This window comes from Ornithorhynchus anatinus, chromosome 2, assembly GCF_004115215.2.
Source record: "Ornithorhynchus anatinus isolate Pmale09 chromosome 2, mOrnAna1.pri.v4, whole genome shotgun sequence".
Taxonomy (NCBI): Eukaryota; Metazoa; Chordata; class Mammalia; order Monotremata; family Ornithorhynchidae; genus Ornithorhynchus; species Ornithorhynchus anatinus.
Genome location: NC_041729.1, coordinates 58,377,572 through 58,393,208, shown reverse-complemented (window position 1 = coordinate 58,393,208; position 15,637 = coordinate 58,377,572). Strand labels below are relative to the sequence as shown.

The following is a 15,637-nucleotide window of genomic DNA, read 5'->3' as shown; positions in this document are numbered from 1 at the left end:
GGTACTTAACATGGACTCTTTCTATTGGCAGCTGAAAGTGAACCTCTGTACATAATTCTTGGAAAATTTCCAACAGATTGCCATATCCTTGTAAACGTCTTCTCTGTCATTGGGTGCCTCTTGAAAATATACCTAGCTAACAAGAAAGTATAGAGATGAGACTCTAAATTGTGCTTTCTTGATTTACGATTTAAACAAAGAAAACGTGTGACTTCTTAGGTCTATTTTGTTGAGTGGTGCTTGTATGAAAATGACATCTTAGGGTGAATTTGAACCCTGTCCAACAGCTAATGTAGGCCGTTTCTCAAACAGAGATACAGGTGATTGACACGTAATGAATGATGTGATTTCTGAGAGGAAGAGGACTGCCATACTTATGGTCATGCATTGGAATCCAAGCTCCCCTCTCTGTGAAGCTGTTTCTTACCCAGGATAACAAAAGATAACAGAATCATAGTAATTGGTTCACTCAAGTGCAAACTCTTCATTATTTTCTTGAGAAGCTGAGTCATCCTTCTTTTATTTTATAGATTGTAAAGTCTCCTGGTGGGGGCTCCATTTTTTAGTGAACCACACTCCCTCTGGTGTACACTGTTGTCATTATTAGGATATTATTATCTTTCCCAAACAATGCAAGAGGCAGAAGCTTCACCTTGAGCCAGTGGTTCAGCAAGTGTCCAGATCTAGGCCGCACTGTCCATCTCAGGACAGTTGGCAGGGGTGTATGATTATATTCATTGTCATGTTCTACTTTTCAATTTGCAATAAGCTTTCCAGAGACAAAGTCCATTGTAAGAGTAACCCCAGCTCCAGATGATTAAGATGCAGGGTCGAAGTAATGTCTTCCAGTCAGAGTAAGAATAGAATGCAGGAGAAAAATGACAGCATGTGAGTTCAGAAAGCTTCATTCTTCCCCTGTTCTCTTAAAAAAAAACACCAAAAAAGGCTAACATTTCATGAAGACGGGTTGAACGCTACCTAAACAGAGTATAGCTAATGAGAAAATTATAACGGCTTTCATTTGAAGTACACAAATCTTGCCTCCCCAATTATTTCCTCACTTTAAAAATTAACGGAGTAGACTGGCAGCTAAGAATGTTCATTGTGTTAACCTCATGGTGGGACTTGGTTGCAGCTGCAGAGTTAAAGTCCCCACTGTAATTTGCTAATTTTCGGTTTTAGACCACTGCATTAGTCTCATGATCTGCTTCGGATCTATAGATGGTTTTTAAATGTTACGCAGGCCTTGGTTTCTTTGTTTCACATGACAAATAAAATCATTACACACTGAACGGTATTGAAAGCTGAGAGAAGGTTCATGGCCCCATATAGCATGGAAAGTAATTATGGAGCACAGTATTTACCAGATTGCTCAGATTCTTCTTGGAGTTGTTCAAATCCTCCTTTTGAGATTTGGAATCAACAATGCCCATGTTTAAAACACAACAGTCATTAATTCAGAATAGAAAGGAAATATTATGGTAAATACTCATTTTGCCTCATTTCAGAACCAGTGCATTTTCTCTGTGCTGCTCATAAATAAATCTAGTGATTTATGCAATACATTTTGTATATCAGAAAGTCAGGTATTAAAAGATGAAATTCAGGACAGATTAAAAAAAAAACACCAAAGAGTATTGCCATGTTGACCAGAATCTGTGAACGGGAAGCCTGGTTAAAGATTCCTCCTTACCCGTAATTGTATTCAACATGGTGAGACACAAGGGAAGTTGGAACATATGGAACAACTTGAGCTTAATGGTTAAAATTCTGCTCAGCCATTCCACCTCTTCACAGTGATTTGCACTATTTAGCACTCGTGTGCATTAGGTAATATATTTAATGTTTCCCGCTCCCATCCAATTTATGTGTGTTTGGCTACAAACCAAGTCCATGGGCATGCAGTATGGAACTGTCATAAATCTACCTGTGCTGAAAATGGGGACTCTTTCTCCATTCAACGGCAGGCTTACACGAACCCTCTGAAACGCTTGCAAAGCAATACCTCCCATTCCCAGAAAGTCTCCCAGGGATGAAATTAATGTATCTCATATTGTATTGATTGTAGCCAATAAGTGCCTAAATGATTTGATGCGAGGCAGAGGGATTATGAAGGGAAGAGGGGAGCGGCAGCTTGAAAGAAATATGCGGTTTAATTACGGGATGAATTTCGCCAATCCACCTCCCCCTAGGAATTTAACAAATAGGCCTAAATGCACTTAGCTGTTCTTGACATCTGTTGAAATGATATCTGCCCGTGATGAGGGGAGCCTGGGAATTGGTCTGGGGTTATTGTCGGGACCAGTGAGCCACAGGAAACTGCTTTCCTCTCTGCAAAATGAGGAGAAAGAAAAGGCTACATTAGCACTTTCAGGTTAAACCATGATGATCAGAGCTTTCTCTAATAGAATTCGGCTCTCTGATTTAATGAAGGCAGCTCCATCTTTGGTAGGGAGCTAAATAAATCCAAGCATTGGTATCAAAAGCTTAGGTACTGAAATATAAATGCATGTTGGATTTCAACACCATACTCAAGGTGCCATTCCTGGAGGAAGCTTTATGCAGCTGTTAGTGAGAAACATACACGTTTATCTTTTTTATGCCACATTAGGAAACTCAGAATCTCTTCGGTAAACAACAGATAACGGCATTTTTTCTTAAATGGGGAAAAAAAAGACACCAAAGCCCCAGCTTAAACTCAGTGTAAAGCAAGCATTGGGAAGACTGATGTTACATATTTGCTCATATTTTGATTACATCAATAATTCAGCAAAAGTACAGACTACTTAATCTCTTTTACTGCATCTCATGGTATTCACCTCAGCAGACAAGATCCTGGTAATACCTTTAAAGTCCTAAAAGCTATCATTTTCACAGCCTTATTTGAAATATGCATTTTTCAATGCTTGGAGCATTTACGTGTATTACCGAATAAATTACATGTAAGAGACTTCCTTTCAAAAACGGATAACCATCTCTTTTAGATGGTAGAGACATAAGGTGAGGCTTGATTAAAAACAAAAATCCACAAAAACTAAAGCTATGTGCAAATCTGTTTACCTGTGGATGGTTCATTTTGCTATGCATGTAAAACCAGTCTTTTTTTGTTGTTGTTTACTGCCTTTTTAATTAATGATAGTTTGATGTTATCAAGTCTGGTATTTTTCTCAATCAATTTATGGAAAATTAAAATGACTAAATATTCATAGTAATATGATGCTTTATAATTAGGTTTGTGGCAGATCTATCGGATTACAAAACAAGCTAGAGCCAAATTTTTTTTAAAAAAAGCCACCATTTTGTTTTTATGATTGCTTTTAAACAGTTCTCTTGAATGAAGTTTGTTTTTTCTGCTGCAGTGCATCTTATTTCTTGATATCTTCAATTGCAATTTGAATGTCTAAGGCTTGAAAGGAAAACTTGCTAACAAATGCCACTCTTTGGGGATATACATCCTTCTAAAATTGACTACTAATTATAAAAATAAGTCTCCCAAATGGAAAGGGGCATATCACACAAAGAGCAAACACCACTAGTGTTTCCTTTTAGATTTTAGTCTGTTCGTTTAAGCTTTAGAATTTCTCTCAACGACCTCCGACTAAACGTGGGATTAGCTAAAAAATACTTAGGACATCTGATTGGGTCACTAGAACTGGGAAGGGCTTTAAACACTAGAAAAAGAGATGTCTTATTTTTCACAACTCCATTTTCTCATGAAATAAATTACCCACAATCAATACATGACTTAAATGTATGATTGAAAATCTGTTTGGTGAATGTCAGGGCATTCCAGAAAAGTAAGTGTCTGAACAGAGAGTTCATTTATAAACAAGAGCATTGCACCAGCAATAAACTTTAAGTTAATGTTTAACAATTTTAATTTGTATCTTTTAATTGTTGAAATTGGAATTGCTTTCCAATTTCCCACAGAGTTTAATGTGTATGCAAATTACCCAGCAAAGAAATTTGAGATATAAAAGATAGACTACACTTTGCAAGCATGCCATAATCATTGCTTAATTTTTAAAGGGTCTTTCTTTGTTACTGCATTGTTCAATTTCCTGAAACTGAACAGAAGACATCTTCTGGTTAATGATTGGTATAAATCTTGCAGTGTGACTTAATTGAATGCTAACTTTGTTGTCCTTGCAACAGCAAAGTGTCCAGAATCCCATTTCTCAGAGGGGTAGAGCATTTCTTGTCCTATTAGCACAGATAACTCATCTATTTCAGGGAAAGGGATGGCATGCATTGGATTTAGGGAGTGCATTTTTTTTCTGTATTATCTTCAGAAAGCTTAAGCTCTCATCAATTAAAGTAGTTCTATTTTTTTAATAATCATTTTAGAGCATCTAAGCCAAAGGAAATAAAAGGACGTAGAAATAAGCAACCCAGAAATCTAGAAAGTGGGGATTAATTGAGGTTTCTAGCCCTTAAAAAGGAAAACTAACTGTAGGTCTATCTTTTTCAACCGGCAATAATTACAAATGCATCATTTAGAGTACTTGATTTGCTTAAACATTTGGAAATGGTGAACCCATACATTATTTAGGCTATTAATAAATCTAACTTCAGGATATATGGTCCTGAGCAATTATAAATTCTCAAGATGGAATGGTGTGGAGCTGGAATGGTTTGCAGGTTTTATTAAACAGAGAGGATAGCTCTCCGAAATAAAGACTCAGCACAGAAGCTGCAAAGCGATCCCCATAGTCTAGTGTACATATTGCACAGTCTCTTTGAGTCCTAGAATTCTTTTCCTCCTTCAGGTAATTTCAGGAGATTGTTCTTTCTTTGTCAGTAACCTGTGATCATAGGAACAGGAAAGAATGTCTGAAATTACAGAAAATCCCAGTTTTTCCTGCCACAGATGAAAGGACTCTTCTGCCATCAAAGGTTTTGTTCCATGGTGTCAATCAATCGTATTTATGGAACATTTACCATGTGCAGAGCATTGTAGTAGGTGCTTGGGAACAGACAGTATAACAGAGTTCTTAGACCTGTTCCCTGCCCACAACAAGCTTACACCACAGGTGTTAACTGTAAGCTTCTCTTTGGCTTCCCCTACAAAGAAGTGAGGCTATTATGCTTTCTCTACAAAGAATAAGTGAAACAGCATGACGGGTGAAATTCAACTCATGTAGACTTTTAATCTGGATAATTCAGGTCAATATAATTTCAGGCCAATATTTCCTCCCCTGTAGGTTTTTTGCCTCTGTGATCCCAGTGGTTTACTCGGTTACTCATTTATGCCTGTGTAAGCACAGCCTGGGGATATACTAGATGCAATCTATTTAAAGATATTGAAGCATATTTAAAGATCAGCTTGTCTTTTTCATTCTGTGGCTTGTTCAGAGAGCAAGTCAGTTTTAAAGTTTGGATGTGAAAGAATCTTTCTGTCATCGATCAACTACAACTACATAGTAAATAATCTGAATAAAGGTATGAATAGTTGAGCTGACATAACACCAAACCCTTAGATGAAAACTGTTCAAAGAAGAAGAAACGCCAAAGTCATTTCTAGAAAGCACCAAGAAATGCTCAGGATGCTAATCCTCCAAGTGGGTATTGGCATTAGCTGCAATATTTGGGGAATCAAATGCTTCAAACGGGCATGGAAATTGCACTCTCCAAAAATAAGGCTCTGGAATGCAAAGAATTCTTGATTCACTGATCCTGGCATTTGCTGCAGTGAAAATTTTAAGCACATAAAAATGTTTACAAATGCAGTACTGACCAAACATAAAACAGATAAAAGGATAAAGACTGCAAGGAAAATGGCTAGCCCCCTCTTGACCATTGAGACCCACCAGAACATTGTTCCTTTGTGTGCAAGTTCAGATGAGCCACCCAGTAAATTTTGGGCTGGGTGCATTTCTGAGTCTCCCTGTGGGAAGTAAGAGGCAGAGCTTCTGACTGCACCGGGTTTCAGGTCCAGTGTGAGTGTTTGGGCCATGGTTGGGCCGGAGGGAGTGGGTGGAGAGAGGCTTGCCCAAACCAACTTCCTGGCTTCAAATGGATGGCTACCATGAGAACTGTAGAGGCAACCAAGAGCCACGAGAGAGAGTCAAAACCAGTCAGGACCTTGGAGAAGTGGAAGGGAGATTGAGCCTGCCCTAGGTTGGGCCCAAATATATAGTCTGCACAAGCAATTTCCATCAAATCCATGTAGCGTAACTCACCCCCTGTTGGAAGATTGCTTTTACAGTTGTCTTTTTCTCACCCAGCTGTAGAAAGACACTTCTCATTTTGTTGGCTTCTGATGGTGTGGGCTTCAATGAATATCAATAAAATGGTGGAAAGTGGAAATTCAGCTAACAGAATCATAATTACTGGGATGGCCAACTGTGTGATGGAAAACATTACTCTCCCATTATTTTTTATTGTAACCTGTGTAATTCAAGAACGCTGTATGATTAGGCAGCTTGATGAGATCAGGAGTATCTAAAAATGAGAAAAATCTCTGGCCAAGATGACAAATCCTTAGACACAGCTATAAAACATACAGATCAGTAACACAGCGCCATAAGAATATATTGACTGAGGCCCAAGCTCATCAGAAGATTGATCAATCCAGCTGACTTGCATTAATTGTGAAATAGAAAGAACGATGCGATCAATGATAGGAATGAAAGTGCAGCAGTAACGATGCCACATCTAGCTAATCCAATAATGGAGAACCTGATGTATAGCGTATTGGAATTCTACCGTTAGGGCCCCTGTCACCATAAAGTATATCCTGCAATTATGGGAAAAAATTGAGCCGCAGCAGTTGAGCCAGCCTAATCAGCCCAATGCCACAGTAGTTCTACTGATTAAACACTAAATTAAGTGGCGCTCTGGCTCTGTAACCTGTCTTTATTATGAAAAATAATCCCGGTGCTAACGTGAAAAGTTTGTATTTTAATCAAAGTAAACCATGAATATTAAAATATTCCCTGGCTATTTTCGTTTTGTTTGCTGGGAACATTTTTTTAACAATTTATACATTGATCTCTTGCCATTAGCTACGAGGAAAAAGGACCAAATGCTACGCAGAGAGGCACCGTTCCCAGGGCTAAAAATCAATTAGACTTGATATAAGCTCAAAGAACTCTTAAGGATAGAAAATGCATTCAAAAGGCCCTGAGAGGATTCAAATTTAGTTAACTTCTCTAACCGTTTGCCTGAGGGCACCAACTCCATTCTTTGTTGAACAGCACATGGTGATTCCAGGAGGGGTGAGTTTAATAAGCTATGGATGCCAGGTTGGACTGTTACAAGCTTGAATCTATTGACTACTTATGAGCGGAGACCATTACCAAGGCCTGCAGCACAAATCCATTGACAGTTTATGACTAAGTGGTGAATCACCAGCAACTTCAACCAAAAATTATTTTAGCTGGGTGCTTAGAGAGAATCAAAGAAAATGCAAATTGGGCTGTTTAGTTAGCCCATTCTCTCTTAATAGATTCCTATGGAACTGAGAGTGGAGCATGGTACTTGCATTATCTGCAGCATTTCCTGGAAGAAACCTCTAGGACCATCATCAGAATTGCTGACTCCCCAGTAGTAGGGCCCTAGGGGCCATAGATAAGGTCTCGGAGCTGCCAGTTTCTAGGCATTTAAGGGAAGCCATAGCATGAATGGGGGAAGTTTGTGGGAGGGAGGGGGAGAATTGACGATGGTTCTGGCAACAGATTTCTCTCCTTTCCGTAAAGCAAGTTAGAGTCAAGAATAAGAAAGGAAAACTATCATCTTTAGTTTGATATACTGCTTAAACCAGTTAACCCAGATATGAAAATGAACACCTTACCAGGTAACATAGGTTCTGAAATAAATCAGAGTAAGCCTAAAGGAATACTGCATGGAGGGTAGAGAAACATTTAATGTGTCTTTCTCTTCTTTCTATTCCCACTGTATTTTCTCTTCACATGTGTGTGTGTGTGTGTATGTGCCTACATGTAGGAGGGACAGGGACTCTAGAATGTGCTGCAGGCAAAATGTTGTAGTGTTTTTCTCCAAAGGAGGAGATGGAGGCAACTAGGAGGGAAAAGAGGCCAAACCCATAATGGACCAAAGATTATCTTTAACTCCTGATGACTTTTGTCCAACTATAATAAAAATAATGGTGGTATTTGTTAAGTGCTTACTATGTGCCAAGCATTGTTCTAAGCATTGGGGTAGGTAATGTTGGTATTTGGTATTTGTTAAGCGCTTACTATGTGCAGAGCACTGTTCTAAGTGCTGGGGTAGATACAGGGTAATCAGGTTGTCCCACGTGAGGCTCACAGTTAATCCCCATTTTACAGATGAGGTAACTGAGGCACGGAGAAGTTAAGTGACTTGCCCACAGTCACACAGCTGACAAGTACAAGGTAATCAGGTTGTCCCACATGGGGCTCACAGTTTTAACCCCCGTTTTACAGATGAGGTAACTGGGCAAGTCATTTAACTTCTCTGTGCCTCAAAGTCACGTAGCTGCTAAGTGGGAGAGTGGGATTAGAATCCATGACTTCTGACTGCCAAGCCCAGGCTCTTTCCACTAAGTCACGGGCTAAGCTATACTAAAAATACTGCTGGTTCATCCTTAGATATGATGGTGATGATGTTGGAATGTACCGTGAAAGACAGATGAGACTCATCATGAAGACTTCAGGACTGAGAACTTGTATGCAGGAATTGATGGCAGTGTTAGTGGTTTACACAGTATTCCTGGCATTCTCTCATTCCCACTAGCCTCATGGCCGCTGGGACTCAAAATGCAGAGATTCAAATAGGTAAGCAGCATGCAGCACAATAAGGCAGCCACACAAAGATTTTCCAGGCAGAGAACCACTTGTGGCGAAGTGATTGCAGCAGAGTGCTGATGTTGGATGGTAGGCCTATGACTCAGAAGCTGTCAGGGGGTCTCTGAGTCAATCAGTCAATCAATCAATCAATGGTATTTTTTTACAGAATTGTTTAGGGCTTACTAAGTGTCAAACACTGTTCTAAGCACTGGGGTAAGTACAGGTTAGTTAGGTAAGACACAATCCCTGAATAGTAATGATGATAATTGTGATATTTCTTAAGCACTTACTATGTGCCAGCCACCGTCAGAAACGCTGGGATGCATACAAGCAAATTGGGTCAGACACAGTCCCTATCCTGCATAGGGCTCACGATTTTAATCCCCATTTTACAGATGAGGTAACTGAGGCACAGAGGAGCTCAGTGACTTGCCCCAGTTCACACAGAAAGCATTTGGAAGAGCCAGATTAGAACCCCGTTCCTTCTGACACCCAGGCCCATGGTCTCTCCACTTGGCCACACTGATTCCCATGTATTGAGCACCTGCTATGTGCAGAGCACTGTGCTAAGCACTTGGGAGAGTGCAATTCAATAGAATTGGTAGACATGATCCCAGCGCACAAGGAGCACATTATCCTTGCTAGCCAGTTATTTTCAGGATTCTTGCTGGGCGTGTCAGTCAAAAACTTTAACCTCTGATGACATAGCCCTAGCAGACATTCCCCTTCTTTTAATCATTGCACCCCAGTGGTGGGATGTTGGTCAGGCTTTGGGAGAGAGCCTGAGACTGAAGCCTCCAGTGAGTAGGGGTCTGTTTTTGGGGGGTTCCACAGAGCTCTAAGTATAAAGAGAAGCAGTGTGGCTCAGTGGAAAGAGCCCGGGCTTGGGAGTCAAAGGTCATGGATTCTAATCCTGGCTCGGCCACCTGTCAGCTGTGTGACTTTGGGCAAGTCACTTTACTTCTCTGGGCCTCAGTTACCTCATCTGTAAAATGGGGATTAAAACTGTGAGCCCTCGGGGGCAACATGATCACCTTGTATCCCCCCAGCGCTTAGAACAGTGTTTTGAACATAGTAAGCACTTAACAAATACCACCATTATTATTATACTGCCTCCTGGGGGGCAGGATGACATGAAAATCAGTTCGATGATTTGTTGCTGGGGAGAGGAGATCCAACTGGGGCAGGCAGGTCCGTCGACTCTGTTTTTGGGTATCCTCTAGTGTTCTGAAGAGAATCAGATTCTCCCAGTCTTCCTCACGGGAGCAGCAGGGAAGGAATGACTGCAAACTATCGTGTCCTGCTTTGGTCAGCCTCCTTCTTCTGCCTAGCAACCAAACATCAGCCCTCTGTCTAGCATGTAAATCACATTCTGGGCAGGAATCGTGTCTACCAACTCTGTTGTACTGTGCTGTCCCAATGGTCTGCACAAAGTTAAGTATTAGTATGGCTCAGTGGAAAGAGCACAGGCTTAAGAGTCAGAGGATGTGGGTTCTAATCCTGGATCTGTCACTTGTATGCTGTGTGACCTTGGGAAAGCCATTGAACTTCTCTGTGCTTCAGGTACCTCATCTGGAAAATGGGGATTAAGACTGTGAGCCCCATGTGGGACAACCTGATTACCTTGTATCTACCCAGCGCCTAGAACAGTGCTTGGTACATAGTAACTGCTTAACAAATACCAAAGTTGTTGTTATTATTATTAAATACCAATGATTAATTGATTTTCCCCTTCCACATACACACACACACACACACACACACATCTTCACTATTTGGAGCCCTCACCAGCAACCCTTGTAGATTTAGAATTTGCTTAGTTTACTGCATGGAGGATGTCTGACATCCCGTAGGTGGCGGGAATGTAAAAACAAACCTCCTGGGCTCTGGTGCTTTCCTATCATGCCTAATGTAGTGAGTTTGGACCTTCCTGCAGGGAAGACCCTGACTGACACAACAGGTCTGAAGACACTGTGAAACTCTGCCTGCCCCAGGTGGATAATTAAGAAAGGTCAATGGGGTTCAGATTTGTGAGAAATTTCTAGGGCTTCTTCTTTCATTTTTAAATCCAGTTACCTGAAACCTATTGATGGAAAATGAAGAAAAATTAAAAAAAAACCCTGGAACTGCCTTCTCACTATCTTTTGGTTTGTTTTCCTTTATATTTTAATATCTGTGAATTCATGAACACAAAATTGGGCTATTTGAGTTGTGTTCCAGGGTAAATGAGATTGAATAGACTTTATTTCTTTCTTGCACAATTAATTGCAAGCCAGCCTGCATAAAAGGAAGCTGAGGGTGCTGGGCTTTATAATTGCTGGAAAGCTATGCGTGCAGTGTAAGAATGGAAATGCTGGGTTTCCTTTCAAGTTTTGACTAATCCCAACAGACTGACAAGCTGCTATGAATAATTCTGTGAAGTCTTCGCAAAAGAGTTCCGATCTCTCTCCCTCCCGCCCTTTGAGATTACAGTATTTATTTGAGGCATAAAGTCAAAACACCTCAACATTTAGGAAAATGTTTTTGCTGTGGAAATGTTTCCTGTCAAGCGGCCGAAGTAATAATAGACAACCTGAAGACATCAATAGAAAGCCAAGAGCTCAGTCCAGCAGTGCTTCTGCAGACATCTCCCTGTCAGGACAAGATTTTAGACACCCGGCCCAGGGTAACGTCAGAGATACATTTCAAGAAGGCTTCTGAGTTTCTGTGTTTCCATCTTATGTTATTTGTTAAGGGCTTATTATGTGCTCAGCACTGTTCTAAGCACTGTGGTAGGTAATCAGGTTGGACACAGTTATGTCCCACATGGAGAGTCACAGTCTCACTTTTACAGGTGAGGAAGCAGAGTGAGACAATTTAAGTGACTTGCCCAAGGTCACATAATAAACAGGTGGCAGAATCAGAATTAGAACCCAGGTCCTCTGATCCTCAGGCCCATGCTCTTTCCACTGACTCTTCCTACCTCTGCATTAAATGAGAGCCAACCTGAAGCTTTTTATTTTTCAGGTATTTGTTAACTGTTTATTATAAGCCAGGGCCTGGGTTAGATTCACGGTATTCTGGTTGGATGAGGTTGATGTCCCACAAGGGGTTCACAGTATTACTCCCAGTTTTGCAGATGAAGTAACTGAGGCCCCATAAAGTTCACTGACTTGCCCTAGCTCACCCAGTTGACATTTGGTGGAGATGGGATTAGGACCCAGGTTCTTCTGACTTCCAGGTCTGTCCTCTATCCACCAGGACATGCTGCTCCTCTTTTAAGAACTGTGTTTATGTATCTTTTAATAAACCCATTTAACCCCTGGCTGAAACAGGGTGAGGGGAGGAAGCAGGTGGTTCAGTATAATGGGTATGGTCACTGGGCTCCAGGGCAGGCTGTGAGGTAGGTGCTAGCAGTAAAAAAGATGAGAAGCCCATCATTGGAAATTGACTCGGCCAGCCCCAAATCCCTCCCTTGTAGGATAAGAGATCTACCAGATCTCGCTTTTTGATACCCGTAAAACTATGCAATTATTTAAATGGCTGAAGAACTGATAGGCAGCTATGCCCTCTGCAGAAAGTTGTTCTGTGCTCTATGTTTTAGTAAAACTGCAGTCTGAGAAGGGAAGCTTGTCCAAAGTGGAAAAGTCTTTGGCCAGGAGACTGATTGATTCTCTGGGCCTCAAGCTTTTTCAGGGGCCAGAATGTCCATGCTGAAATCCTATGGTTTACCACCCGCCCTTGTTGTCGTGTTTACCTGAAAAGTTCATCAGAGTAGAACCAAATCTTCTCCCTTGTGTCTCAGTAGTAAGACTGTGGCAGAGGGGATCGGGGAATATATTCACACTGATCCTTGCTCCTTCCTTGTTTCTGTCTCTGTGGCTGTGAGTGTCAGACTAGCTTTGTCTATCAGCATGAAATTCATAATGATTTTCTGAAGCGGCAATTGTTTAATCATTAATTTTGTTTCCCATTAAAATGTTTCTTGTCTCCACTACAGCACTTTGTTTTTTTTCAAATGGTATTTGTTAATGTCTTACTATGCATTTTGCATGTTGTAAGCATTGGGGCAGATACACATTAATCAGGTCAGCTAATCACATGAGGCTTAGAGTCTATGTAGGAGGGAGTACAGGTATCCAATACCCATTTTATTGAGGAGGAAACTGAGGCACAGAGGAGTCAAGTGACTCACCCAGGTTGCACAGTAGTCCATTGGTGGAGCTGGGATTAGAACCCAGGTCCTCTGATTTCTCATAATTCATGCTAAAGCCGTTTTTGGTTTAGTACTGCTTTGATCAGACCTCATTTTTCAAAAGACAGATGGCAGCAACCCTGCTAAGGTGCAAACAGAGACTAGGCTAGCAAAGCATGTCTGCTTCTCATATCCCAAAGCCTGCCTTTAAGGAAGGAGCCATTTCTAAATAGTTGGTGTTTGGCTTTATCAATCCATGATTAGAAAAGAAACCAAGACCACATAAGGCAGATTTCCCGTGTACTATGGATTAGACAACCTCCCATCATGATGAGGGGATATATAAATTCAGTACTCAGGGATGGAAAATGAATTGCTTTTTAGTAAGTCTGAGATTCTTTGTAAGTATTAAAAAACCTTTGGTCAAATCTTAGAATGCAAAACACACATCCATACCCATGTACCCAATACAAAAATGGTCCAGATGCTGCTAACTCAGTGGTCTCAGCTTTAGGAATCGAACAGAATTGAGAATGCAAAGACAGTGTTTTAGAAGCAACAGCAAATACTTGTTTTCATTCAGCTGAGGTCAAGGTATATTGTTGCCTCCGGTAGAAAAGTGTGTCGCATTGTCTCACTCCTGATATATACCTGGCCTTGATAGTGAAGGTTTTTTTTTTCTTTTTCCTTTCTTTCTAGATATTCTGTAGCCTTTCCTCATCCACTCACAGTCTAGCTTCCAAGCAAACATCTCAGAATTATAACCCTCCTCAAGAGAAGAAAAAATCTTCATCTTTTTGCCAGTTTTTATTGTGTGGGGAGGAGGTTGTAAGGAAAGCTGGGGGAATGCAAAGTTTGGAATCGCTCATAAATCCAGAAGAACCAGGCTGAGAACTGCATCAAACCCAGAGGCTTAGGATGCCACACTTCAAATCTGTTTGGACAGTGCTTGGGTATTTCAGCTCATTTCCAGTCTACACTAGTAATGTGAAATGAAGAGTGGTGTCTGATGGGCCTGGTACCAAACTCCTCTTGAGGATAAATACAAATCTGAATTTACTCATTCATTCATTCATTCATTCAATCAATCAATCAATCGTATTTATTGAATGTTGATTGTGTGCAGAGCACTGTAATAATAGTAATATTGGGAGAGTACAATACAGTAGACACATTTCCTGCCCACAACAACTTACAGCCTAGATGGGGGGAGATAATATAAATGAATTACAGATATGTACATAACTGCTCCCCGTCTCAGAGTCGCACCTGGAGAGTTTCCAGTACTCTACCAGACTCGACTATGGGAGGGAGAGTCAAGCAGAGGCATATCCATTCCATTCCATTCCTAGCTTGGCCAGCAGCTAGTGAATGGAAGCAATCTGCTACAAGTCAAAACTCCCCTATACTGGATAGCAGAGGCATGGGAGAGAGTCGAGGGTTGAGACTCAAGTTTACTGCATGGAAGAAAGCATTGGTAAACCACTTCCATATTTTTACCAAGAAAACTCTGTGGATACATTATTCGAATGATTACAGATGGATATGGAATATTCTGGGAAAGATGTGTCCATGGAGTCTCTACGGGTCGGAGATGAGGCGTCCGCGTAAGACAAAAGTCCCGTGAGGCTGAAAGGGGAGAAACAAAGGGAAAAAGGGGACTCAGAAGGGAGTGGGAGATGAGGAAGGGGAGTGCTTAGTCAAGGAAGGCCTCCTGGCGATGTGCCTTTAATACGGTCTTGAAGATGGGGAGGCTAATTGTCTGTAGAACTTGAGGAGGGAGGGCATTCCAGGTCAAAGGCAATATGTTGGCGTGGGAGCGGCAGGGAGATAAGTGAGATCGAGGTACAGCGAGAAGGTTACCGTTAGAGGAGCGAAGTGTGAGGGATGGGTTGTAGTAGGAGAGTAGAGAGGTATGGTAGGAAGGGGCAAAGTGATGGCTTTAAAGCCAATAGTGAGGAGGTTTTGTTTGGTGCAGAGTTTGATGGGCAGCCACTGGAGTTTTCTGAGAAGTGGGGTGACGTCCTGAAAGTTTTTGAAGAAAACCTTTAGAATAATTTAGAATAGTTGTCCCCAACCACCACATCTCAATCAATCAATCCTGTTTATTGAGTGTTTACTGTGTGCATAGCTCAATAGTAAGTGCTTGGGAGATTGCAGTATAACAGAGTTGGTAGAAACATGCCCCACCTACAATGATCTTACAGTCTAGAGCGTATATGGACATTGATATAAATAAATTAGGACTAGATACATAAGCAGCACCATGGCCTAGTGGAAAGAACATAGTCCTGGGAGTCAGAAGACCTGGGTTCTTATCCTGGCTCTGCCAATTACTTGCTGTGTGGCCTTGCGCAAATCACTTAACTTCTCTGTGCCACCATTCTCCTGTTTTCTTTCCTATACTTAGACTGTGAGCTCCATGTGGCCCCAAGACTGTGTTCAACCTAATTAACTTGTATCTACCCCAGCATTAGAACAGTGTTTGACCCAGAGTAAATGCTTAACAAATACCATAAAAAAAAAGAAGTCCTGTGACGCTGAAGGTGAGGTGAATTAAGGGTGCATATCCAAGTACAAAAATAATGCAGAAGGGAGTGGGAGAAGAGGAAATAAGGGCTTAGCAGGGAAGTCCCTCTTAGAAGAGATGTCCTTTTAATATGCTTTGAGGGTAGGGGGAGTGATCAGCTAT

The 15,637-nt window shown here is 41.2% G+C and overlaps 1 protein-coding gene and 1 non-coding gene across 3 annotated transcripts in view; both read left to right on the top strand.

The window, feature by feature from the left end:
* RBFOX1 (RNA binding fox-1 homolog 1) overlaps nucleotides 1–15,637 on the top strand; it is a 1,878,609-nt gene that overhangs the window by 1,079,613 nt on the left and 783,359 nt on the right. The window lies entirely within an intron of this gene.
* On the top strand, nucleotides 14,197–14,338 carry LOC114809307. The gene has a single exon (XR_003757094.1). It is a non-coding gene; the product is annotated as a small nucleolar RNA SNORA7 (small nucleolar RNA).